The sequence below is a fragment of the Vanacampus margaritifer genome, chromosome 19 (assembly GCF_051991255.1).
Source record: "Vanacampus margaritifer isolate UIUO_Vmar chromosome 19, RoL_Vmar_1.0, whole genome shotgun sequence".
In the NCBI taxonomy this organism is placed as follows: domain Eukaryota; kingdom Metazoa; phylum Chordata; class Actinopteri; order Syngnathiformes; family Syngnathidae; genus Vanacampus; species Vanacampus margaritifer.
The window spans coordinates 18,242,119-18,269,772 of record NC_135450.1 but is presented as its reverse complement, the minus strand read 5'-3'; the positions used below and the strand labels follow the sequence as shown (position 1 = coordinate 18,269,772).

General features: G+C 49.3%; 1 long non-coding RNA gene across 4 annotated transcripts in view; it reads left to right on the top strand.

The window, feature by feature from the left end:
• The window catches only part of LOC144039044 (uncharacterized), an 89,683-nt gene that overhangs the window by 55,808 nt on the left and 6,221 nt on the right, over window positions 1–27,654 (top strand). For all 4 annotated transcript variants that reach the window (XR_013289332.1, XR_013289331.1, XR_013289333.1 and 1 more), the window contains 2 exons: window positions 2,185–2,283; window positions 12,802–13,148. This is a non-coding gene — a long non-coding RNA (uncharacterized LOC144039044). The remainder of the gene's footprint in view (window positions 1–2,184; window positions 2,284–12,801; window positions 13,149–27,654) is intronic.

Genomic DNA, 27,654 nt, shown 5'->3' with positions numbered 1-27,654 from the left:
CTGGAGAGCGCCGCTAATAGCGCCACATGAAAGAAAAGGCGAAGACAGAAGAAAGAAGGCGTCGGCTTTCAGGTTATCTGCTGATCGTTCCTCCTGATTTTTACGGCCTCGCCGGGAGAAGCTGAGCAAACAAAAGCGGCCGGCTGGCCCGGCCCGGCCCGGCCCGGCCTGGCCCGGCCTGGCCCTTGGCTCTACTTGAAGGAAGACGAAAAACGCGCCTGGAGTCATTGTCCCGCCGCCGCCTGTGGAGTTTGGCGCTAACACGAAACTGATTACTTCCTGCTCAAATGACTTGGACAAACTCCAAAGTTGGAATTTGACATCAAGTTGGGGAAAGAAAACAGAGAGAAAAACATCTTTGCTTTTTCTTTGGCTTGCAGTCCTTGTTGTAAAAGAAGAGCCAAGACTTTTTTAAAAACCTATTTTGTTTGTCCAATATATTTTTTTGTGTATCTAAACTCCATGCAGCTCTGCTTACCTTTTGGCTTTGCCATGCAAGCAGGGCTGCCGCAACCATGGGAGACTGTGGGCGTTTCTGGACTGCGTTATGGTCGGACTCCAGCAATCAATCGAAAAGGGCTTTGAATCTTCCCCTAGATCAGTCATGGCAGAGAAACGCATGAACGGATCGAAAAGTTGATGACGTCACAGATTTGCAAGCAAAGTTCAGACTGATGGTTTGATTGTGACGTTCTTTTTACACTTGCATGACAATCGTGAATGTCGTTACTTAAAATGTCGCCTGCACAAAAGACTCAAGTTTATTTTGGATGTTGGACTTTTGAGACAAACGTGGGCCCAAGAATGGCGCCAGGCGCGCGTCTATTTATAGCACGGCTGTCATCGGCACGTTGGCCTCCAATTGGGACGAGACGGCAATCGGCGCGTCATGCGGCCATCTTGGTGCGTGCGTGCGTGCGTGTCACAATTGGCTTCATGCGGCAAGAACAAAAGGCCGCCGACGCACGTGGAGCGCTCATAAGAAAGTTTTGGCTGGCTCAAATGTTCTGCAGAAAAACAACAACATGACATTTTGGGCAACTTCTGCAATTTCATCACTTCACAAAATCAGACATCTTCGTCTTGCTCATCAATTTCATGCATTTGCGTCTGACTTTTGGCAGGCAAAAGGTGGTCATCTTCACAGAAAGGACAGAAAGGGCCTTTTTTTTTTTTAATCATGATACAAAGTCATTTTTGGAATTCAAAAAGTCACTGACTGCCCGAAGCCAGCTGGGATAGGCTCCAGCATCCCCCTTGACCCTTGTGAGGATACGCTTCTGAAAATGGATGGATGATTTTTGGAGCGCTAACGTAACGTTCATCAAAGTAAACTCCGCCCACTTGATGCCACCATCGCGCGCTCGATATCGTGTCCACGCAAGCGATGGTGAGAAGTCGCACAAACATCACCAGGAGTGTGTGACGATGTTGACGATGTTGATTTGGGCGCCATTCGTTGAATGTGAGGCGTCAGTTGATTCCTTTTCCTCGCCGGAATCTCCGCTTCCTGCCTAAAAGTGGACGTGCCAGTCACGGTGACCTCCCCCAAGGAAAGTGACAGCCACTTTGTTGACCCGCTGACCCGTGAAGACACACAAAACACGCACACGCGTGGCCAGCCTGACTCAGGCTTTCTTTTCTTTTCTTTCAAGTGAAGGAAGCTGACGTGGACGCTTCTCGCACTTTCAGTGTAAGCTGAGCTGCGCGCGTCTTTTGTGCTTGCCAGCCCGACAGCAACGAGTCAAACGATAACATCAAATAAAGGCGCTTGCTTGCATGTTTGTATTTTAAACAAGCGCAACTTTGCAACCTTAGGCTAGCTTTATGCTAAGACACAATACAAAACGCCATAGACCTGCTAACAAATAGCATTGACAGTCGAGACGTTACAATCGTTTCAAGAAAAAACAATGTTGGATCGGAACGTAGACGCTCACAAGCATCCGCTTTATTCTTTATCCTCTGCGAAGAACGGCCAATATTACTGCAGTTTACTGAGCCACTTATTATAGTTTTGAAAGTCGTCTTCTTTGCTGACTTCATCGCTATACTGTACTGCCCCCTGGTGGCCAAGTCACACACACCAGAAGGAGTCACAGACATAATGGACAAAGTGTTGAATTCTTTACATTGTAAAAGTAAGAAAAAAAAAGGCCCCATTTAAGATGTTGTCTCCCGCAGGCGCCATCTTGAAGACGGGCACGCTGACGGCCAACATGAGCCCTTAAACGGAACGGACGGACAGAAGGACCGATGACGGACGGACGAGTCACAGCCAGGGTGAGTCAATCGCAAGCTTACCAAGCGGGAGTGGGCCAGGATTCATCGTAATAATCATAATAAGAAAAGCAAAAAAAAATCATTGGAGATGATGGAGAGAAGGAGTGCAGGAAGGCAGACGGCGATGGGGAGATAAGGAGGGAGGAAGCAGGAAGGATGACGGCCGCTCATGGATTAGGCAGGAAAAACACGCGCACAAAAACATTTTGCCCTGCGTGTTGCTTTAAGGCCACAATGCCGACATTTGGCGACAGAAAAAAAAAAGTCCCTGCATAGGAAAAGCGATATCTTGGAAATGTGACGCATCACTGAGAAGTTTGTTAACGTGCGTGCAAAATTCAAATCATCCAACAAGAAGTCAAATCTAAAAATGGCGAAAAATGAAGCTGGACATTTTCCTCTTCGACATGTTTGAGGCATGAAAATGTTTTTGCTCGAGTCAAGCTTCCGCTGGCTGAAATTGCCACCGAGACGCCATTTTCCATGCCACCACGAGGTCAAGAGGTCAGATGAAGGGAAGGCATCGCAATCCATCAAAGCTTGACGGCATGAAGGCGACGTCGCCTTGAAATGTTGCTCAGCTAACGTCTGTCGGCCGCAACCACGAGAGGGAAAAAAAAAGGTGACGCGGGTTTAAAAAGAGGAAAAACTTTTGCCTCTCACCCTCAGCAAAGCCGAATGCAAATGAGATGTTGGATCTGATGCACAGAATTGAAAAAGAAGAGAACGGTCGGCGTCGGGTTCGTCACACAAACACGCACTGAAGAGTATCACAATGTTGCCTCATCCCTCAATTGGAGGATAAATAATGTTTGTTGGTCAAGCAGGTCATTAGTTAGTGGCGGGAAAGAAAAAGGGTGTGTGTGTGTGTGTGTGTGTGTGTGTGTGTGTGTGTGTGTGTGTGTGTGTGTGTTATAGTAATCCCTGTGAAATCCAGATTTCTCAATCCGCAAGCTCAAGCTGACACTTTAAATAAAATCATTCTAATCCCGCATGGTAAGAGAAATGAAAATGAGGAGATTAATGTGTGTGTGTGTGTGTGAGACATCCTCTTTATGCCCCCCCCCCCGCCCCCACCCCACCGGAGTCTGTCCTCTTTCCCAACATAGCAAGTAAATGTTCCTCCTTGCCTGCGCGTGCGTGTGCGTGTGATCGAGTCATCGGAGACTGAGCCAACGAAATGGCGGACGAGGATCGGTCTTTCTATGAGCCCCCCTCCCCAAATGGAAGCCATGTAGGGGGGCCAGGATTCCTTCTGACATGCAACTTGGGTTATTATTAGGATTTCAGACTACAATTCAAACGGCGCCGGCTTTGCTTTTATCCAAAAGACAAAATGCGAGTTTGGTGGCATCCTTTTGGATTGCGAGGCTCGACGTCGGCGCAGGTGGGCAGTAAACAACACGCACACGCAGAAGGCACAAAAGGCTGATTGTGTGTCCTTCTTAATCTGGGATTATGTGATATTCCCATCATGACGGCAAGGCAGGAAACAATGCTTGAGTTGATGGCAGCAAATGCGCAACAAATGGCGGCGACACCTCAAGCGGACACGTTGAGACGGCTTTCAATGTGCTTCAACGTCAGATTAACAATATATGCATATGTGACATTTTTCAATCACGTTCATGATTGGTGTGCATAAAGAGCACCAAAGTAAGCGGTGGGTGACGGGGGAGGGGCTTGCGTCGGGGCCATCCTGATTGGATGCCGCCATCTTCCCTTATGAGCGGCTGTCGTGGCAGCTCGCACTTTGATGCGGCGTCACCCAGCAGGTCGAGTGTTGCCCTCCCCGAGGAGGTGACGGAACACCACGGACCCCCCCCCCCGCCCCCCCCCCCAACCCCAAAGCAGATGGCCTCAAAGAGAGGCACTGCGGCCAACACGCGCACCTTTCAAACGGCGTCACGGGAGCCTGTAAATATTTCATACAAACGCACGCGGCTGACAGCGCTGCCTCGTGCGTGCGCACGTGCACGTGTTTGTGTTCGTACCCGGGCCAAATCAAAGACAGTTTGATGAAATGTGAATCCTTGTCCCGCTTGGTAACGCTCCGCACTTCCTCCTTCAGAGGTGACAAGCACAAAATGGCTCCACCAAGACAGAAACCGTTAAAAGAAGCAACTTGGAGCTTTTCCGGCACTTTTTTTTCAGCTGCCGTCGTTCGTCGTGACTTTTGGCCAATCGAGTCACATGACTTGGGTTCGGCTGTCAGTCCTGATCACGAAACGTGACCATCAAAGGCCGACAAGCAAGGGTGACAATCAACTGGCAGCAGCGGCGGACGCTTTCCTTGAGCCGGCGCCGCGTCTTGCCGGCGTCACCTTTCCGTTAATAGCCGCCGACCCCCGCGCGCGCATCGATGGAGGTTCGGTGGAGGTCACGATGTTTGCCACACGCTAATTGCTCTCTTCATCAGTACGCTGCCGGCGCAAGCCAGCCAGCTCCTCATGTCATGAATGCGCGATTAGGGTCAGCCGGGGAACCGCGCTCGGGAGGTTAAAAAGCCCCCGACGACCCCCGTCACGGTGAGGAAACCCCGAGAAGGCGCGGATGCGAGCTAGCCAAGCGCTAACTAACTCGGCTTCGGCCAAGGAATCAACTGTTGGAAATGACTTCATATACAATTGGAATTTAGTTTGTCCATTTTGGTGTGAAATGCAAAAAAAAAAGTGGGCATGTCCTGGCAAAAGAGGACAAACGAGGACACGTGGTCACCAAATCTTTCGAAATGGTTTGCAAAAAGTTGCAACAAAACCCCAAAAACCCTAAGAAAGTGATGATGGAAATTGATCAGGGAATCATACGTTGTATGGAAGTCGGCCGTTCTTTATCTCCAAGTTGGCGGCGGCGGCGGCGGCGGCGGCGGCGGCCTGAATGCCAAATGACGAGCGCGCTGGTCGGGAATTGGCCGCTGACAAGTTGAAGTTGACGCCGGCAATTCAAGCGACGAGCCAAAAGTGTTTGGCCGTCAGCGCGTCGGGACGTCGGGGCCTCCTTTAAGTTGACGTCTTTAGCACATGAGAGCCGCAACAAAGTTAGCGGGCCGGGAGGAGAGATGAAAAATAAATCAAGCGACCCCCCCTCCCCTCCCCCGGCCCGGCCGCCCCCCCTCCCTGGTGAACAGGTGGCTGAGAGCAATGAGAGCTTGCGCTAACTTGGCTGTCATCGTGTTTTGCCACAAAAAGCCGCAGCCTTCCAAAGCCAAAGCGGCGTGAATTATACATCTATGGCTGTCATTCTCTCAGAGGGGGACAAGCGAGGAAGGGGGGGAGGAGAGGGGGGGTGGGAACGGGGGAGGAGGGTGGGGGGGCGGCATCGGCTGATGGAGCGTTGGAGAGATTCACGGCAGGAGCGCTCGCGTTTGACGCCGCAATATTTGCCGCTTGCCGGCTTTTCACAGCACATTTATTCCGTTAACGCGCGTCGCTGTCACCTGGTCGGGCGCCGCCACACAAACAAACAAACATGGCCGACAGGATACCAAGTTTCAAGTAAACACATTTAGCTGCTTTAAGCCTGCTTTAAGACTTTAAGCAGTCAAAATGAAATAAAATAAATAAAAAATCAATAGCGTCTCACCTTTAGCAAATTCATCTGCAGTAAGAAGAATGCATTGAAAGTTAGCATGAAGCTAGCAGAGAAAGATTCAAAGTACAATTTGACAGCCAGCCTGATGTGGTTAGAGCGCCTCGTTATTGTGTCGTGGAAAAGCTTTTAAGCGGCTGCAGGTACGTCGTTATTTGGTCAGCACACAAAAAAGATCTAAGATGTCCGTTATTGTGGAGGTCTTTGATTGACAGGCGTGTTTAGTGGACACGCCCACAACGTCTGAGACATTCGCAGGATTTCAAGCTTGGTACTTTTTATAATCATTTGATTTGGCAGCAACATTTTGATTTGGGACGTTTCAAATTGATGTCATGTTCTGTTGTTTGTTAGTTTGATCCATTTTAAATGAGTCATTTGTAGTTTTCTATTTACTTTGTATTCATGAATCATTTCTATTTTCAACATTTTTCTTTTCATATTCTTTCCACCAATATTTGCAATTATTTGTGTGCATCGAGTTCATTCATGCAACGTTTAACATTTTCACGGATTCCAAACAAGACCTGCGATAATATTTGATTTCGAAGTGCCGATGAAATGTGATCGTGTTGCTCTTGAAAATGAATTCTTGGCTATCGGCTCGCCATCTTTTCTTTCGCCGTCGAGCGTTGGCGATAAAAGTGGGCCGTGTGTTGCTTGCCCTCAAGGGAGCTTGGACTGTCCTCCGTTTTGGCTCGCATCGCCAGCAGCCCCCCTCCCTCCCCGTTCCGACATCATCCGTCCGGGGGGCTGTGACCTCGGCGTCCCCCCGCCTGCCGAATAAAGGCCGCGCTGAGGCCGGGATGACAGCACAAGTCTTGCAAGGAGTTCAAGTTACCGCCGAGCTGGCAACAAGAAGCTTGTGTTCCCTCGCCAGCTTCCTTTTCCCTCGCTTTTGTCTTGGACGGCCTGAAACTGAATATTAGCGCGAGAAGGGCAGGCGGCGGGGGGTCGCGGGGGGTCGCGGGGGGTCGCGGGGGGCGGGAGGGGGTCTCCTTTCATGTCGGCCCGCAAAAAATGGACGGGCAAGTTTTGCGGGCAAAGCCAAAGCCACTCGAAGAGACGCCGGCCGGCCTTGAGGCGCCGGCTCGGACGCCGCTCGGGACCCGCACGGCCACCGGGAGGTCAGCGGCTCACTTTACTTTCCTCTGCCACTCACGCGTCCGCTCCATTCACGCGCCGGTCCGACCCAACAAAGGGCACCGCGGGGGACGCCTGAGCCTCACGCACACACGCAAACCTTTGCACGGGCGCTTTGTGTCCTCGGCCGCGGAGGAGCCTTCGCTTCGCGAGGACGAGTCGCGGCGCTGTGAAATATTCATGCCGGCAACGCCTCTGCTGACCTTTTCACCCCGTGACGACAAACGGAAGCAGAAAAAAAAGTCCCGTTGTTGACATGTTGAAAACGTCTCATCTTGCACGGACGAGGCCTTGTGCCGCCGCGGCTGCTTTAGAGTGCCTCGTTGTCGCCTGTGAGTGTGCGCACTTCACACAGACGATGCTGGAAGAAAAGAGAAATTGAGGCAAGCGGCATGTGGACAGCAGCTTCATGCTGTTGTAGCCAATTTAGAGTGCCTCGTTGTCACGGTGTGGAAAAGCCCTATGACAACCTGGCGTGAAATATTCCATCCACTGGAGGCTTGAAGCAAATATTTTTTGTGCAGCTCAAACATGAAGTTGCATCCATGCGTGACGTATTTGATTGACAGTTTGGATTTTGGACGATTTCGAAGCCCGATCGTTGAAATTTGACAGGCTTCTAATTTGAAATACAAATGATTGAAATAATCAATGCATTCCCCTTTCCTTCCCTGAAAGTTGGGTCAGGGTCAAAGGTCAAGGCCTGTTTTCTAAGCATTTTTGCAATTGGAACAACTTGGCAACATTTGACGGCTTCAGACGGAAACGCAAGTTTGACATTCCTGCGGGCGACGCATGTCTCGTTAACAAACGCGCTTGGATTCTTTTAACGGGAGTCGATGAGGCCCCTTTCCGCTTCCCGGGTACTCACTCACCGCGAGCTGATGCCATTGAGCGGGAACAGGGCAATAAGGGCGGGGGGTGGTTGTGGGGGGGGGGGACGGTTGCCCTCTTAAAAAGGCAGCTTTTAACTGCACGCGCTTATCAATCCAGCCGATAGTTTTCCACGCAAGGAGATCAGACGGCGTGAAAAATAAGCGAGGGGAGTTGTTGTGCTGTTGTTGGTCGTACCTTGGCGCCTTTCAAAGGCGCACGTAGCCAAAAGTCTGCTTTCCACAAAAAGGGAACTTAAAAGCGTGGCGCGAGAGCGCGAGAGCGCGGGGCCGACGGTGGCGTCGGCGAAGGGGCCACGTGAGCTCCGCGCTTTCAACTTCCTTTTGTGGCCGTCGGTGCAGATGTCACCAGCTGTTCCCCCGCACCGAGGCGTCCCTCGTGCCCCCCCCCGTACACCCCCGCGCCCAGCGTCGCCTCCGGCCACGTCGGCGACACCTTTCAAGTGCCAATCAGGAGGGGAGGGGCTTGAATGCCAAGCTGGGGCTTTGGGTCATTGTCCTGAGAACAGTGCCAGCGATTTGGCCATTGATTGAGCCCCCCCCCCCCCCCTCACACACACACACTCCCCCGACCCCCGCAGCCCTCCCATCTACTGCCGCTCGATAGCAGAGAGGCCGCGCTCAGACAAAAGAGGCCCGTGGGCAAGGTTAGCTGGAGATCACACACGGCTGCTAGGCTAGCGTTAGCCGCCGCGTTAGTGATTAGCGATCAGCCGCCCTAACGCAACACAAACAGCCCCCCCCCCCCCTCTCTGCTCGGGGGGGCTCCTTGCTCGCATCCAACAAGCGTGAGGGTGACCTCCCATTTGACAGAGAGGAAAAGTCACATGGCCTCATTGACGACCCGCCGCAAAATGTCCGGACAGGATTTTTGTTGACTCTTTTCTCAAATGACCCCAAAAACAGACAGAAAAATCGGATCTCAAATATGGCTGGAAATTCAAACGGACTCTGAAATGTTCTTGAAAATTCATATTTTGGGGTGGAAATAGAGTAAATAATCATTCAAATGAAATATTTAGATAAAGACAATATTATACGGATTTATTTTTTTTATGATTATTTAAACAGTTTGGCATATACTGTACATTTAAATATTTGACTTAAATGGTGAATTTAGTGTAATGAAAAATAGGAACACATTTTTGAAAATACTGAATCATTATTTTGGGGAAAATAAAATAAAATCCTGTAAATGTATTTTTAATTATATGCTTGGTTAGTTCATTCTTAATTATTATGTGATTTTAATGCAATTTCAAAATGTGATTGAATTATTTTATTTATAAAATATAGACTTGTTTTCACTAAATAATTGCATAATGCTTATGAAAATAAAAGCACACCATTTTTTTAATTCTACAAAATAAAATAAACTGCTTAACGTGAACGTTTTTTTTTTTCAATGAAATCATTTGTTATTTATTTATTTATGAAGTGTAAGTCATTTGTCAGCGTTTCCGGATGATTCTTGCCGTCATCTTTTGGCTTTCTGTGCCCTTTTCAACCTTTTGCGGACGACGGCCGAGTGGCAACGATCTTCGCGTGCCCGCCAATGAGCTTTCAGGAAGTCAAATGTCTTTGGGAGCAAATTGACTTTCAAGCGACGAGCCCAAACGCTGCGACGCGTTTTTGCATCTGATTTTGAAGACGAGGATGTGACGGGAAGCTAACGAGGAGACGGCGGAAGAAGGTGCTCTTTACTCCAAGACTGGCCTGGATGTGGGGGGCGTCACCTTGTTGGGGGGGGGGGGGCAGACGAGGTCAACGGCGGAGACCCGCAGACAGGAACCCAAACAATCCCACAACGAGCATTTACACGCCGCCTGACAAAACAGGCCGCGGTCACTGACGGCGCGCCGCCGCGTCTTTATCGGGCCGCTTCGAGTCGGTCAATCGGCGCTGGCCCGCCGATAACCTCCGCGCTGGCGCCGGAAAACAAAAGGCCTTTGAAGTGCGCAGGAACCTGCTCGCTTGGCGGTGATTTATGAAGTGCGGGTGGGGGGTTCCCGGTCCCCGGACCATTGCTGACCTTGGCGTATCCTGCTGTGTCGGACGAGCGAACGGACGCACCAAAACACGCCGTCGTGAGCCCGTCAGAACTTCCTGCTTGTCGGCCTGCTCGAAACCGTCACGAGCAACATTTGCAAGATGAGTTTTGATATTGGAATCGCTTTGGTCTCGTCTGTTGTCTTCATTTTGTCTTTTCTGCGAGCAGGAAATAGACACGGATGGGACCTTTTTGCTCAATCACATTTGCCTCGTCGAGCCAAACTTTGAGCGACGCTTTCGATAACGGTGACGTGACTTCAGAGGCTTTGCTGAAACCATTTGGAAATTTCCAACTAGGTAGAATTTAAGATAAGGAATTTTCCGTTGATGTTGATGATGGCGGCGCCGTATGGACAAAAGCAACGGTTTCATTCGACTCGTTTGAAGTTCATGTTTCATCAGAAGAGTTATGGAAATATTTGATTACGGTTGAAACGTTTCTTAGTGCTGCTTTAAGACTAGAAAACGGAAGTAGAACAATATGAGGCGTTATTAGCAACATTTATTCTCAACGGGCACATTTATCACCTTCATTTGATTTTTTTTATTGATTGAAAATAAAACTTGAAAGCAATAAACGTAGTGTAGTAACCCTCCGTGCTAGCATGTGATTAGCCTTGTCTTGTTGACGCTGCTCATGCTAGCTAGCTAGCCTGGCTAACGCTGCTCTTTTGGTTTCGCTGGATGTCATTTTTGGTGCACTCGTATCATCCAAAATCCTAAATGAATAGCGAGCGTGTGCGGCTGATGAAGGTGGGATGCTGCCGAAGGGTGGGCCGGCCCAACAATACGGATGACGGGTCACATTGTTAGCGTTTAGCGAGCGACTGTGGACAGGCAGCCGTTTATAAATAGACAAAAGGCGTTACATTTAGCCGCTAACTTCAACACTAATCTCAAGGAACGGCCACTCGCGAGTGGGTGCGCTATTACGGGAAGGCATTTTCAGAGTAACGCGGGGGGGCTTCTCACTACGGGGGCCGATGATTCAAAGTCCATCGTAAAGATGTTTCCTGGCGGTGGGACAAGAGATGACCCCTGTCGCCGTTTGGCCTCGCGAAACAAAAGGAGGCCAAATCGCTCTTGCCCCGCAGACGTGTTTCAAAACACAACTTCAGTGGAGGGGTGCGCCGAGGGGGGCCGGGCCGGGGGGGGGGGGGTACATTTTCCAAGAGCTAATATCCTTTGGCGTTAATCGGCCGTCATCGAGAGTGTCGTTAAAACCTTCTCTCGCGTCTTCATGCGTCACTCACATTTGGCGTGGAACATTCAGGACCAAAAGCCGTTTTGAAGTTCTCGGACGTTCAACGACATGATGACGAACAAGTTCGCATGCAAAATGGACTTTTTAATTATGCAAATACTAGACTTGAAATTGTGACTTGTGTAGCATAAAAAGTCCAAAAGTGAATGCTTAGAAATGAGAGTTCAAATGACGAAATCACCTAAAAAAAAAACATACTTTTATGAACGGAAAGAAATTCTTTTGGACTCATCAAAGGGCCCATTTTTGCTGTCAAAATGTGAGCGATTAACGCTTGGCCCCCTTTCAAGCTGGTCTGTTGTGGCAGATTGAGACCAAGTGGAAAAACCTCGGCTATCCTGCCACACGCCGCCGTGCCCCCCCCCCCCCCCTGCTTGTCCTCCCGTGACCCCCCCCAAACCCGCCCCATCCCAGTTCATCAAACGCGTCAGAAATCAAGAGCGGCTTCCTCAATATTTCCTCCTCAGCCTCCTGCACTTGTGACCGGCAGTCTCGCCGAAAAGCGTCTGTTGACCCCCCCCCTCCCCGAACCCGCCCCCTCCTTGTTTTTGTGATGCCCTCCTGCAAGCGCTGGAAAATGGCAGGAAACGTATATCTGTCATTGCCCATTGAGGAGATCACCTGTAAGGAAACGCAGCGGCCAGCGAGTGCTGACACAATCATCCCCGCGCCGAGCAGCACATCCTGGTTCCGGCCCAGACGCCAGGGACCCCACGTACAGTACGGCCCGAACACGCCGCTTCCTTTGCTGGCGAATCATCTCGGACTCGGGGGGGAGTTCCCATGAAATCACCACTTTTGTCTGCTTCCATGAATGAAGAATTGAAGAAATGAAAAAGCGGCGAGCAGATAGCATCGAATGTGTCGGCAAACTCAACAAACGACGGCAGAAAAGAGAAAGTCGCAATGTTGATGAGAAGCAAGAACATCAACAGGGCCTTCGCCAGCGCAAGGTCAACGAGGTCAACGCTTGTTTGGAAACAAAACACAAGATATGCAATTATGAAAACGTATCATTCCGAATTAAAAGATGTCCTTCCAAATTTCCATAAATAAATGAAAACGTATCATGTACGGATGAATACGCAAAATCAAGTTTAAATACAGAACAATAATCGTAAAACATGATTCAAAAAATCGATAATTATAACATTCATTTAGAGCTAAAAACTAAAATTGTCTACAGATGAATACAACAAAAAATGACTGCAAAATGATATAAAATAGTCCCCAAAAAACATACAAATTACATAACGAGACGGAATGAAAAGGCTTTGTTTGAAGTTTTATTATTAGAACATCGACGCTAGTTTCCCGCTAGTTTCACATGACATGTTAGCATTAGGCTAGTGGACTGCTGTTGAACAAAAGAATGTTTGTCTGAACATTCTTTTGAACTTGAAGAGTGTAAATGTTGTGTCCAGCAAAGTCAACGAAATCCGTAGCTCGAAGCAAGCGCACTTTGTCTCTAATTTGGTGATGTCATAATGGCGGTCTCCACAAGCACGGAGGAATTCTTTCTCAAAGTTTTCAGCCTGTGGGACGGAGCAAGTGAATGATCGTGTCTCTATTTTGCAGATGCGGACGTTTTGCGGGAGGATCCGGAACGCCGTCACCCAATCTTGAAGGCGCAAGTTGACCTCCGCCGGCCGTGCGACCTGGCCTCGCCCCCAGCGCCGCCCGCCGCTTGTCACGTTGCGTCCACTTGAACGGCTCGCGCCTGTTCGGCCGGCGCCGACTCAGCAAAGACAACGGACGTGGTGGGAGACGCTTGACGCCTCCCATTTACGAAGAGCGGCAGGAAGGACGGACGGACGGACGGACGGACGGACGGACGGACGGACGGCCTCCGGAGCAGACCCTCAACGTGACCCACCTGCATCGGAGACATCACAACTACACCAAACACGCCGCCATCATTACTGGTACGTACTTCGTTACGAAACATTTTTCAAAGGCAAAACAAACAGTAGTAGAAGAAAAATGGGTCATAAGAAAAGTAGCAAAAAGTAATACGGTACTTTATTGAAATTATTTATATATATATTTATATATACAATGAATGAAGCCAAAAATCTGTGGCTAAATGCTAATCGTTATGTCGCAGTTTTCACGGGACATTCGTGTTGGCCAATCAGCTCGCTCGTCTTGGACACACTCGAGATTCTCCAACTTGCGATTTAGGCAACACGCACACACACGTGCACACACGCGTGCACACACGCGTGCACACACACGCTATTGCTCAACTGTCTCACGCAGCAGCACTTCGCCAGTTCTTCCTTGTTAAATGTGTGTGCGCGCGGGTTTATAGCACATCACGGGGACCATTTTCTGGGTTTTTCCTATCATTGTGGGGACGTTTTGTTGGTCCCCAGGAGTCCAAACCTCTTTTTGAGGGTCAAAACTTGTTTTTAGAGTTTAGGTTTGAATTGGGTTTTGCTTGGGGTTCGGGTAAGGGTCTAGGAAATGATGTCAGTGAGATGTCCCCACTAGACATGTAAACCCATCAAGAGTGTGTGTGTGTGTGCGTGTGCGTGATTTAGCCAGTGAGCAAAGACACTTGAAGCTATTAAACAGCTGAGTGTCAAAGGGCTCTTGTGAGCGCCTTGTGGCGCCTGCACTCACACACAAACAAACACACACAAACACACACCAAAGTATGTATACAACACACACACACAAGCGGGCAGGTTGATGTTAGCAGCGCTAAAGTCAGCTGTTGCTACTTCTCATTTGCAGAGCATGTGATGAGGATGTACAACAATTGTGTGTGTGTGACAATAGCACGGCCTGTTAGCATTTGTCCGTGCTTATAAATAGCCACTTTTGTTCTGTATGAAAGTCCACTTGCAATGATTTACGGCGATCCGGGAAAAGTGGAATCTTGTCAATTATTTTGGACTAATATTGAAATCAGGACATGATTATTCATTGACTTCCAAACATTGTATTTATTCATCTACCAAAACATTTTGAAATATAACTTACGACGGGAAAATTCATTCTTTTCTAGTAAAGTCATATTTGAAACCAGCTGGTTCTAATTTCTAATTGACCGTCTTCCTTATTCAATGACTGTATTTGCATCCTTATTTTCCCACCCAAGCGTCGTCCGAAGCACTTTTCCCGTCAAGGGTGGCGGGACGCCGCAGGCCGTCCCACCCAGCTGTCTTCAGCCAGTAGGCGGGGCTACGCTCGCAACCGCTCGCAGACCAACGAGATGGACGAGTGTTCGATGACGCTAGCATTAGCATTAGCATGTTTTTCGAATGTGGGAGGAAAATCCCTGACTTTGCCAGCAAGAGGAATTCTGGCACGATTTGTCTTTTCTCGATCGCAACAATCAGCGTATTTTGGGCAGGACCAAACAGACGGATGGATGCTGCAATTATTTATGTTCTGGCAGAATTACTCACCATTTCCTTGTTGCATTTAAACAACGAGAGGAGTTTTGTGCATTTTTATTTCTTGATGGAAGCCAAAAGGTTTTCTTTTTCCCCCCCAGAACTTCATTGTACGTCATTCTCAGCATATATTTCATGAAAATGACACGATGTGTATGATCAATTTGTGAGTGTTAATGTGCACGTTAGCATTAGCAAGGAACGGCTACCCCCCCCCCCCCTTTTCAGTCTCCCGCGCTTCCTTCTGCTCAGCACGCCGCGTCCGCACGAGCGAGCGTGGACTTTGTTGCGCAAAGCACTTTCCTTTGGCCCGGCAAAACCTTCCTTCCTCGCCGCACTGCCTCGCATCTCCGTGCTGACCTCCTGCTTGCGCATTTGCTGCCCCCCCCCAAGTCCCCCCCCCCAGCCAGCCATTATCTCCTCTTATCTCATCCTAAGTCCCCGTTGGTGCGAGCGAGGCCTGAAAATGGCCTCATATTGTTGCTCAGGACCAGTTAAGACGCACTGAAACGCTGCCAGCAGATGTTTGGCCATTTCAGCGCATTTTCTTTCTTGGAGGGAGGGGGGGTGGGGGGGGCAAAGGAAGAATATAATAGATGGAGGGGATGGCGGGTGTTGGGCGGGGGCCGCTTTTCAACATGGGAAGGCCAACAGCTGCTTGCTTGGCTTCCTCCCCGGGTGCATTAACCTCGTTGGCCCTCTTCAGCAGTGCCAGCGCAAGGAGCCTCTCAGCATCTGGAGCTTAAAAAACAACCGCATCAATGTCACCAGTGGGCGGGGCCAAAGCTTGCCAGGAAGATGACGGCCCCGCAAACCTAAATGCTACCTGCTACTTGCTTTCGATGGCGCTTTTCCACCTCGCAAGGCCCTCAAAGCGCTTTTGCTTTGGACTATTCTGATGACGCAGCATCTTTGCACTTGCTTTCTGCCGTCATCATCAAGTTGTCAGTTGTTATGCACTTTTAGGTTTTGATTTTTGCCAGGAATGGGTGAGCACCGATACCAGGCCACGTTTCGTGATATCTGGTATCGACCCACACGCTTGTGGGTCAGGGATGGTCAGAGGAATGAAAGTTTTGTTGGGTCTCGTTTTTGTGTCTCCTTGGGCGGCAACACGTGTTCATGTCATGACATACGGCAGCGTCGTTTCGATGTCTGTGACTGACACTAAGCGAGCAATATCAGCCATATCTGCGGTTCGTATGTTTGTAGCTCACGTAACTCGTAACGTAATTGCCTCCTTTACGTTTGCCTCGTGCTTAATAAAAAGACTCTCTGTTTCCCAATTTCCATGTCTAAACTTGGGTCCTAACTCCGCCCCTCACCTGACATTGTCCGCAAACGTAAGATGAGCTCATTTACATCCCAAATGGATCTCAATCCCAATGTTAGCATTTTTGCATGCGCAGAATGCGTGTCCCTTTTCTTGAGTAAACACGTTGATTGTCTCTCAAACCCGCAGCAGCTGCTTCTCCTTAAGCTATTGCCGCCATGATGATGATGATGATGATGATGATGATGATGATCAGGCGGCTGCTCGAAGGCAACAAAAGGCGCGCGGACGTCCACAAAGGTCCGGGGCGGCTCCGAGGAGAACGCGAAGCAAGCAAGGCAGCAGACAGGATGTGTTTGAATAGGCCGCCGCCCCTTTTCTCATCTCATCTTTTCACTGGCCATTGTGGGCCCTTGTGTGCTCAAGGCAAAGGTGCGCCACAATACGGCAGGTGCTGTGCGTTTCACCTCGCCGGCCACCGTTTGTTAGCACAAGGAGCGCGCGCACAAAAGGTCGCCGCTCGCTCGCTGACACTCGAACGCAACGAACTGTCATCGGCGACGCCGCCGACGTGAAAATGAATTTGTCTTCCAAATTTTGCACAGCACGAAGAAAAGTGTCGCCAGCGACCAGCAGCCACGTCAGTTTGTCACCAAACGCTCTCGTGATCTGTCCGTCTGAGACTGCGGTCAGACGAGACCTGCAGGCCACAAGAACGCCAATCCATCAATGCCGTCAGATATCAAAACACTTTTGAAATGCTCATGAATGGAGGACAAGATGAGAAATGAGGATTATTTTTCAGTTGTTGGGGTGAGCTTTCTTTTTGAACCTTTTTCACTTTTTTATTTCTTTTGCACTTTTTTAGGCTCCACCTTGGATTTGACTTTCTCGACTTCTAATCAAGAAAATGGAGAAAATGGGGTTCTTTGAAAACTTCCGACCGCTAGTGTAGTTGCAGCAAAATTGACAGCAAGAAGAAGAGGCAGGGAAGGTCCCCAACTGAGCCCCAGTAGTGGTGATTGTTCCTACAGATTTGCTTGTGAGAACTCCGTGTGTTTGTAGCTTTCGATGCTAATTCCCATCAGCGTGTCTACGGCTATTAGCATGAAGCTAGCAAACTTTGTTCGCCGAAAAGATGTCTTTTTGAGGTTTTTGAACATTTAGCGTGTGGACATACGCTAAAGCGTACCTGAAAATGACTTTAAGCCTGTTTTTGGAATGCGTACGATTTGTATTTATGCGGATTTTGATGTCTTGCAAAAGTATGCAATGAACGTTTCGGTGGCGACTGCACATCCAAATTGGGCTTTGTGTGTGTGTGTGTGTAGTTGTCCTCCCGGCAGGGTGCGAGACACACACCAGAGGCAAAGGCTGCCATCCTGACACAAATCCTCACTAAGGGTCCCCCCCCCCCCCCCATCCTGCTCTCTTTGCCACCAGCAAATCCGGGTTTGAGCACAACTTAAGCACTTAGCCGTAATCCCCATGAAGAGGCGCACAAGTGACTTTTGCGCCATTAAAAGGCGCACAATGGGGGCGTGTTGGGGACGCCCTTAAATGGATTGAGCACAAAGCTCGCGCTTGATAAGTTTTGAGCCGGCAAGAATCCGCCATTTACACCCCGAAGCCTTTTGTGCATTCTCTCTTACACGCACTTGTCTCAGCAGTCTAAGCCGCTTTTATCCCTCCTCCTTTTTTTTTTTATTTCTTTGATTTGAACATTTGCTTAATTCCTAAGCAGCTGACTACAGTTCTGTCCCATTTCTTTCTTTCTCCGCCCTCCCCAGAGCGTCACGCACACACAAATGGGGTGGAGCCAGCGCGCCGACAATGAAGGACATCGCCGTCCGAAGAGCGGACGCCAATCGGCAAATGTTTGCCGCACTTTTGCTAATCTGGCCTCTCGTGCAGGAAGGGGCCGGCGCTAATTCCCAACGTCCTGCGACGGGTCTTATCAAGGCAAGAACACGCAAACGACACGCAAAGATCATTGAGAGGCAAACGTCCGCACGCGTCACATGCGGAATCAATTAAGAGAGCAGACGAGCGACATTTGGCAAACTCAAGGACGAGCGACGCGACGTCCACCAAACGCACAAACGGCACAATTTTTAAAACGGGAAAATTGGGATGCTGACATTTGATGGCAATGTGTGAATGACCTCCACCAAGGAGGATTCATTTTCATTGTTTCGTTAGTATGAATTGATTTCTTTTGGCATTTTATTCATTGTTTCATTTTTGCTTCTTGTTTTGATTGACTGCTGTTGATTTAGTCGTTATTTTAATCATGAATCCTATTTCTGTATTTTACAAATGATTTAAGTAGATTTCCTATTATAAATGTTTTTATTCTTAAAAATAATGTATGAATTTCCGACAAACCCATTTTATTAACAAAGGTGAGCTGACTTAAGGCTAACTTATCAGACGCTCATTACGAAACAAAAGTCATCCGAATGAAGGAAGGACATCGTTGGCGTGTACGTTGTGGAGCGTGTACGTTGTGGAGCGTGTACGTTGTGGAGCGGCGTCCGAGAGCGTCGGCTGTCCTAAACAGGCTTAAGTGTTGTGTTGCCGTGTTTGTGGCGTGCGCATCGAGGCCAACACGCTGGAGGGAAGCGAAGCGGGCTAATCCAGAGGTTTGTCTTGCGGCGTATCTCGGTAGGAGGTAGCGAAGGAGGGTCTTCCTCGGGGGGCCGGCCCCCCTAATGGCTTGATTAAGCTCATTGAGCTCGCTCGCTCCCCGAGCATCGCACGGGCTAAACCTCCATTTAAGGGCGAGACAAAGACAGGGCCCCGGGGACGGATCAGCCGTCTTCATTTCCGCGGCGCTCGCACGCTCGCACGCACGCGCGCACGCACGCGTCATCATACACGTTGGCGATGCAAATAACACGCAGATTGAAAGCAAGGCTCCAGTAGGCAAAAGTACATTTGGCTGTTATTTATCACAAATCATTGAAAACAAAAACACTTGCCACAGATTAGGCTTGTGCATCTCACCAATAAAAGACGATCGTTAGGATGGTTACATTTTTCATTCAAACTGTTCGATTCAGTAGGATTGATAAATCAATTACTTTCAAGGCCACATTTACTTTTGTTTAAATAAAACAAAAAGGACAATGGCTGACAACTGCTACAAGATCAAATGATTTTCATTCTTTTGTTACCTTCATCAACACGTTGATACTACAGGAGAGTTCTAGGAGTACACGAGACGAGTGAGTGCCTTGGGCAAAATCCAGAAGAAAACAAACAGCCTCCGAGTATACATCGAGACGGCCCCCAAGGGACCACATGCTTAGTGAATGCCTCAGGCAACGCAAGCCCAGCAAGGAGAAGGAGCCAGATGGGCTGTCACGGATAGTCAAGCCCCTGCATGGCATACGCGACAAGAACAGGCCCTAAACGCAAGATCAATCGAAGGCGGGCTCTGCTAAATCAGGCGGGGTCTCCGGTGCAGGCTGTGCAAAGAAACCCCAGAGACGATGCGGCACATCACAGCGGCTCGTAAGATGCTGACAGGCCAGGCATGGCGGCGGCGGGAATAGTCTACAGCGACTTCTGTACCAAAAAGGAACTGCAGCTTCCAGAGTCAAGATGGCAGACACCTCCAAAGGTGGTTGAGAACAACCAGGCCAAGATCCTGTGGGCCTTCTGGATCCAGACGGACAAACTGTGAGAGCAGAACCAGCCAACCAGCGCGCGGGTGGACGAACATCACGAGACAGCAGTCAAGATACAAGCACATGTCGCAATCCTGATTCATCGCAACATCTGGAAAAAGGAGCATCAAAAGTGGACGAAATACCAAGGAATGAAAGAAGGAGCCAGATGGACTGCCGTGGAAAGACGAGCCCCTGCATGTCATGTACGACAAGAAGAGAAATGGCTGGCAACGAGGAAAAATGGACTGAAACACAAGATGGGTCGAGGCCGGGGTCGAGCGCATCAGACGGGACCTCGTGTGTGACGAGCGTCTCGGTCTGCCGGGGGACGTCTGATGCGGCTTGTTGAGCTCGTTCCAGAATGTCGTCTTCTCTTCTCGCTTCCTGGCCCTGCGAGGAGGAATTTGAAATCGGATGAGTGACAGAAACGGCACCGATGTTTGTATGGCCAGCATGACCGACAACAGTCCAAACATTCCACTGACAAAGAGGCTGAAATCTTGATCGGACCTCCGCGTCCACGTGGTGCAAACGCTCGAAAATGAAAATAGCGAGCGAAGCCCTCGCCGGCCGGCACGTACAAGTGCCAGCGTCCGCCGCGTCTGCGCATTGTGGCCGTCAAGGATTCTTTGGGACCAGAAAGGCGGCCAGATTTGCCTCCCGACTCCGCTGGCCGACCTGTCAAGCCGCTAAGTAGCAGCTGTCCACCTGGCCCACGCAAGTCCTTTTAGTCTCTCACACACTCCTCTGAGGAAGAATGCTCTCGCGCTACTCGTGTACACGTCCACGTGTGTGTTGCATGTGTAGGAGAGGCCCAGATGGTTGGGGGGGGGGCAGGGGACGGGGAGGGGGGGTCGAGCAGTGGCCAGCGTCAGTGAGCAAGAGAGCGAGCGAAGGCGGGAAATGGAAACGAGCAAGCGACACACATGCAGGGTTTGGAAGTTAAAATGAGAAAAATGACGGGACGGCAGCCAGACCCGAATGAAGACCACAAAACTGGAACGCAACACAAACCACACCAAAGAGAGACAAAATATTAGCAACAGCTGAAAACAGGTACAACCACTATACAGTATATATATATATATATATTAGGGGCCTAACAAGAACTCATTTGGATTGGAAAATAGGCTTTGATTTAAAAGATGCAAATAATTCAAATGGAATCACTTTAAAGTTTCCCAAAATCCGCATCAAATTTTTGAAGGAAATGCTCGTTTAAAGTCGTGACAAATTCGTTCCACAACTTGTCGCGTCACATCAACTGAGTCGAACCAATCAGAATCGAACCGAATGTGTTCTGATCGGCGTCCTGTCTTGCTCGTTAGGTTTTGTTTGCACCTGCGCTCGTCACCTGTCGTGTCGTCCAATCGTCTCCCTCGGCCACTTGTGTCTTGTCCAGGTGTGTCTCGTTGTCCCGTCGCTCGGCTTGTATTTAGTTCCTGGTTCGGTTCGGTCCTTGTCGGGTCCTTGTTTCTGTCGCCACGCTTGTGTTTTGTTGTGACTTTGATTTGTGGTCTTTTCCGATCGTTGCTGGTTTTGTTCATCTCGGACCGCTGCTCGTGTTCTTGTTCAAGAAAGCGTTTTCAGTGCCATTGCTCGCACCCCTGCCGCGGTTCTCCTGCCTTTTGGGTCGTCCAAACCCACCGTGACAGAATCCATCGGCTTTCAAATCCAATCGTCGGTGAATCGTATCAAGATGCTTATCGAGTCGTCTTTTTTGCAGAGATGCGCACCCCTAATACATATGCATAAAATGTATTCTTCCAAAATGGAAAGCTAATGAAATATGAGATCATAACTGAAAATTGAAAGACAATTTATGATAAATGAGATGTTGAATGAAATATAATGTGAATTCATATACATATTTGTTGGGCTTTATTTTCAAATGTAATATTTTTGCATATTTCTACTGTTTTCTTACACAAATGAAATGACATGAATGAAAATATGAAAAATGGCAACTTTTTGGGTTTGAAAAAGTGAGAACTGAAACGTGTTCGTGAGCATGGAAAGGAAACTCTTGCATCCAGATGGCAATATTATTATTATTATTACCCCTCCGCCCCCCCCAACCTTTAATTCATTTATTTCATGTCACAGTTGCGCTTTGATCGCCCGTCTGCAATTATTCATGCGCTTTGGCCGCACGCTGCTCTTGAAGTCACGCTTCCGTCTCGCCTTTGATTGCCGCACCTGATGGCAAAAGCGCTCTTCCACCTCGCGACACCCCCGAAGCGCTCACGCCGCGTTCCAAGTAGGACTTTTTGGGATGTGCTGTTGGAACCTGTGCACAGTACACGCACGCGCGCGCACGTGTGTGTGTGCGTGTATTGTCTGGAGCGCCTCCAGAGGCGTTGGTGTGTGTCACTCATCTATTATTGATCACATCCAACTGCCATCATGGAGTGCACATCATTTAGGGAGGGGCCATTCTTCTGGCGCTCTATTGCACGCACACACAAGTTCCATTTAGCGCTAAAGAATATATAAAAGTGTTGACATGTAGTAAGCAAGCTCTGTTGAGTAAAAGCTGGCATTATTGGAGCCATTTTGCGGTTGCCACGGCAACAACAAATCCCCTTCTTGTCTGCACTGCTATTTCCCAACACAATTCATCAATATGATCTTATATATGAAAGATGCTGACGCTATCTGTTAGCATCAAGCTAAGCTGATTTATTGACAGAAAAAGGCACGTGGTTGCTTGAAAGACTTTTTCTTTCTTGGCTGTTTTGCGTTGACGGTGAAGTTGAAGTGGGCGTGGCCTTTCTTGGAACGAACGTTGGTAGACGACGGTCGCTTCAATTGACTTCAATCAGTATCGTGCGCACGCCACCGGACTTTGGGTCGGAACCCAGCACCCCTGATGAACTTGCTGAAATTGACGACACGTTTGGCCCCCTCTCAACATCGAGAGCACCCGCTTTCGTCCCCTCGCTCGTCCCCTCGCTCGTCCCCTCGCTCGTCCCCTCGCTCGTTCTCTCTTTTTTTTTTGTATCCAAATGCAAGTCACCGTGAAAAATGTGCTGGTCCAATATTTGCACAGAAGTGGTGCTGGGACAGACAGATAACCTATCAGTATTTGAGTTTGGCTTCCCATGCTCCAAATAACCCCCCATCACAGCCCCCCCCATCACAGCCCCCCCCCCCCCCCCCCCACCCTCCGCCTGTTTAGCTTATTGATTGGCTTGGCAAGAAACGAGGTCCCCTCACCACTGACCAAGGTCAGACAACACATGGACTTTGTGCCACCCATACAACAACCTAACCCCCCACCCACCCACTCTCACCCCCCCCACCCCCCACCCACCCACTTGGCCCTTCCTCCTGCTCACTTCACATGATCGTCGAAACGAACAGAAACAAAAGCAAAACGCGCAAAGACATCTGGGGGGATTGTGCCAACTGTTTTTGGGTGTGTGATGACGACTCCGGGTTCGAACCGGAGGCGGCGTCCTCTGCTCTTGTGTGGGGAATCGATGAGATTGAATTGTGAAGGTTTCCTCAGGGGCACGAGCGCGGCTTGTCAATAACGTTCCGTGTCACGAGTGAAAACCTCGCGCGAGTCCTTCATCCAAAAGATCACAACAACGCATCCGGTTCAGTGGAAATAGGATTCGTTAAAAAAAAAAAAAAGTACAAGAAGGCCTTGAGTGCGCGCTGTAAGTCCGTCTCAGGCAAGACAAACTCCGAGTTTTTCTTTCTTCAAATTCTCCATCGGACCGTAAAAAGTGCAAAAATACAATTGACATATTTAAGAGTATGAAAAACAAAACGAATGTCTACAAAGTAGCGAATAAATTCACAGTGAAAACAAACACACAAAAAGCCTCGTTGGCCGCAGCCACAAAAGTCTTGAGATGTCGAAGTCCGTTTGTGTCCTTGAGCAAATAAGCATCAATGGACTGAAATGACCTTGAGGTCAAGCCGGCTGCGTCGTTCTTTCTCGTCTTGAGTGAACCCAAAGGACGACCCGGGAACGAACGTGCAAATCTTGTACGCGTGCAAAAAGAAAAGCAAAAATGACATCTTCACTTATTAATATCAAATACAAACATGAATTGATGTAAATGACTTCTTGATATTGTAAACACCGGAATGAATAATTATTCGATCAAACTGTTACACTTACAATCACGCTTAATGTTTTTTCAACTTTCCAACTATTGTTCATTTTTTGGCCTTTCAAACGGAAAATGACACTTTGTGTATTTCTAACGATGGTCTCACTTCAAGTCTGCTAGCTTAATGCTAACACGTCATTGGGAACACCATCGTCAGGCTAACTGCTTTTCACACGAGCAAACGCAGCCATCCACAAGGAAGGTGCGACACGGTGGCGTGATGGCGCTACAAATCTCTCTCCAGCCCCAGTTTTGGATTTGATTGTTTTTTCAAGCCCCCCCTTTTTCAAGCCCCCCCTTCAGCCCCAAGAGAGAAAAAAAAATCCTGGAGCCGTCGTCCCCTTTAGCCATCTTGGAGGAGCCGGCACAGCCCGTGAGGCACAGCTGTGCACGTTGCGGTCCGATCTGGTGCGCCGCCACCCGGCGTGCGCTCGGAGGGCTTTAGGGCCCCGGGGCCGCCCCGAGGCTGCGGCCGTGCCGGCCTCCGGGTGGCAAAACCGCTTGACAGATTTGGACGGAGAAACAAACCTTTTCTTCACAGGCATGCTTGTGTTTCTTGTTTTTCTTCCCCCCCCCCTCTTTGCCAAACGTGTGTGCGACGTGTCATTGGCGTGCCCCCGCCCTCCATCACTGTCATCTCCCTATCAGCGGCGTTCCTTTCTCCGCCTTCGCCTTCCATCCATCAGCTCCTCCAGATGCCAGCGTGTGACAAGGGCGCGTCCGTCCCACAACCATATATCAGCTTTATGGGCAGGGGGGATTTTTTTTTTGTTGGGGGGGGGGGGCTTCACGCCGCCATCCCAAACTCCTTAACAAGTTGGGACTGTCTCATTTTGTGTTCAATAATTTTTTATTGTGTGGCGGCGGGTATGAATCGTAAATTTGAAGACACGATTCCGAAACAGACCCATTTGCGGGGTTTATATGGGACGGGATGGGTTGAATGCATAATGGCGATTTTTGCGACGTGCAATGTGCAAGCTAACTAACAATTCAGATAAACCAATGTCTTAGCTAATTTTGAGTGCCTCGTTGTCAGCTGCGAGTGTTTGCAAGTGACTCCAAAAAGCCGGAGGTGGGAAGATTTTGTTCCTTTTCTTCCAAGCGCAACTTGACAGCCAGCATGTGGACAAGAGCTTGGCGCTGGCGCGTCCACTTCAGAGCGCCTCGTTGTTCAGCACATTTATTGAACTGCCAAGAGATTTCTTTTGACTTGAGAGGACTTTTGATTGTTGATATCGTGTTATGTGTTTGAATATTGAGTGTGGAAAAGAGTGGCAAATGTGTGCGCCTCAATGTGATTAGCAAATGCTACACGGTTAGCCTAATTGTTGTTTTTCCTCCACTCTTGCGCCTCCTCACCTGCGCTGCCACTTTCCTCACCTGCCATCTATTCTCGGCTTCTTTGTTTGCTTCTTGTCCTGTCGGGCCGCCATCGATCACTCGCTCCTCCTTCTGGCGTCTTCCCAGCTTGCTTGTCTCCGTCTGCCCTTGCGCCGGCGCCGGTTCTCCTCTGGCTCACCTCTCGTTAAGCTCGCGTGCCACCGGCGCCGCCGTGGCCAAACACCCACGCGTCTCTCACCTCACGTCTACGGACTTGCTTTTTTTCTTCTTTTTTTTGGTCATGGCAGACTTTTGCATGTTTTCAATCTTGGACATCTCAACTGCACTGCAGTCGTTTGTTGCTGTTGTGCGAGGTAGCAAAAATAACAATTGGAAGAAAAAAAAGGGACCCGCCCACCAATGACACCATGTGACAAATGCGCGTGTTGCTGACCAGGTGTCCCAATATTTGTGTCCAGCCTTACCTTGACCACTTGCAACGCACACGCACACGCACACGCACACGTTGGGCTCCCTGAGTGATTTTGCGGCGCACAACACAATGCATCGCAAAGAGCAAACTGTGTGTGAAGGGCTCCAATAATTGCTGATAATGACGCCGGCTCCACTTCACGCCGTTTAGGGTGTGAACAGAAGAGCCGGCGCTTTGTGTTGGCCTCATTTTCTTTCCAGTTGGGTAAGTGGTCAAGGCTTTTTTTTTTTTTTAATTTGCCGCATTGTTTCCGGAGATGCGCCAATGTCCATTTTGGAGAGCGGCGACACTCGCCCCCCCCCCTTTCCCGCCGCCGCCGCCGCCGCCACTTGAGGAACAATGGCACCCACTCCAGCATATGAAGTGTGTTTACGAGCTTGCACAATGGCGGGGACGATATTGCACAACACAAGGAACGGCGAGATGCGTCCGGACGATCTCTTGACATTCGGCGTTGTTGACGACATCACGAGCTTGTTTGGAACGCGTCGAGTAGAGCGCGCGAGACAACATATCGGCGTGGTGCTAGCCTATTGGACGTGGAAGCCCGCTAACTGCTAGCATAAAGCCGGAGTCGTGCCAACACTCACAGGTGCGAACGGGGGGGCTCCACGCACGCGCACGTGACCCCAAGGCCCCGGGGCCAGCCTCAGGGTCGGCCCCGGGCTTCACCTTCCTGCAACTTGCACACACACACGCACACACACACACACACACGCATGTGCAGCACGTCAGCAGATGCCAACCAAAAGTCAACATGTTGATGCACGCCATCTTCTTTTAAACAGACAAAAAGTTCGGCATGAAAGTTCAAGAAGAACATAAAACTAGAAGCTTGGCTGAACTTGGCTGGCCGTGACCTTTCAACTCGACAGTTTTCATACTGTCCGACAAAATTCAGATGCTTGAATTCAATTTAAATTGTTTTCTGGTTGTTATTTAAGCCGCCGGTGCTCTTTCAATGGCTTTATTAAATAAAGAGTAAGAAAATGCCTTCATGGAAAACACACTTGTCGCTAACATCGTACACCGCTAGCATGGCTAATGCTAACAAATAGCTGGCCGATGTCGCATCCCCATACATTGACTTGCATGTCATTCAACACCTTTTGAAGGCAAATTCATGTTCACTGTCATGGTTACAAGACATTGTGGGGAAATGTGTTACGGTCTGATGAGACCAAGGTTTGGACTTTTTGGCCAGAATTGGGTAAAAGGTACGTTTGGAGCAAACAAGCCTGCTCAACCCTAAAAGAAGCGCATATTCGTCACGGCAGCATCACGAGGGACGGTTGGTCCCAAAGAGTCCACTTGCGACCCGCGCTGAAAATGGCAACGAAAAGGCGATCGGAAGATGAGCTTGCCGAGTTCTGTGCTGCTTCTTGAAGGCGTCGGCGTCCGTGCTTCCGCCTCGCGTCCATCCAAAGCTGCTCGCAATCACGGAACAAAGAGCCGAGCGGCGGCACGTCCTTGTTTTTGCAACTCGATGACACGTTTGATAAGCACGCGTTTGCTTTAGCATTAGCCGAGGTCGGGATTAGCAGCGTTCGTCCTCAAACTCTTCTGTCGCCGCGTTCTGACTGTTTGTGGATTGTTTTTTTGCTCTCTCGCTCGTTTTCTGGATGGAGCTTTTTTTTTCTTTCTTTTTTTCCCGCCCGCCCTCGTCGCCTCCTCCCGTTGTTTGTGTGGCCGTCAGAAATCCGAAAGGACGCACAAATATTTGAAAGGGTGATTACAAATCATTTGGGACAACAGATTATTGACTGTTTCTCTTTTTTTCTGTGGTGCTTGTTAATCAATCTGCAAACAAAAACAAGCGGTCACAAAAGTGCTCACATCGAGTGGTTTAGTTGTGCTTTTCTCGTCTTGCTCCACCGTCCGTCCGTCCGTCCGTCCGTCCCTCGATATGTAACCTTTCTGCTGCTTGGACAGACGTTTCTTCCTCGTCTCTTGACAAGACAGCAAATAATGGACAAAGGTTCAAGTGCCGCTGTTGACCGCACAGCGAGACGCTGATCTTCTTAGTGGGCTTTTTTGTTTTTTGAAAGAATTAAGAATCGTTCTGAAAACTGCCAAGCTCGCAACCGCACACGCCGACGACTACAAACGAACAAATCGTCAAAATTGA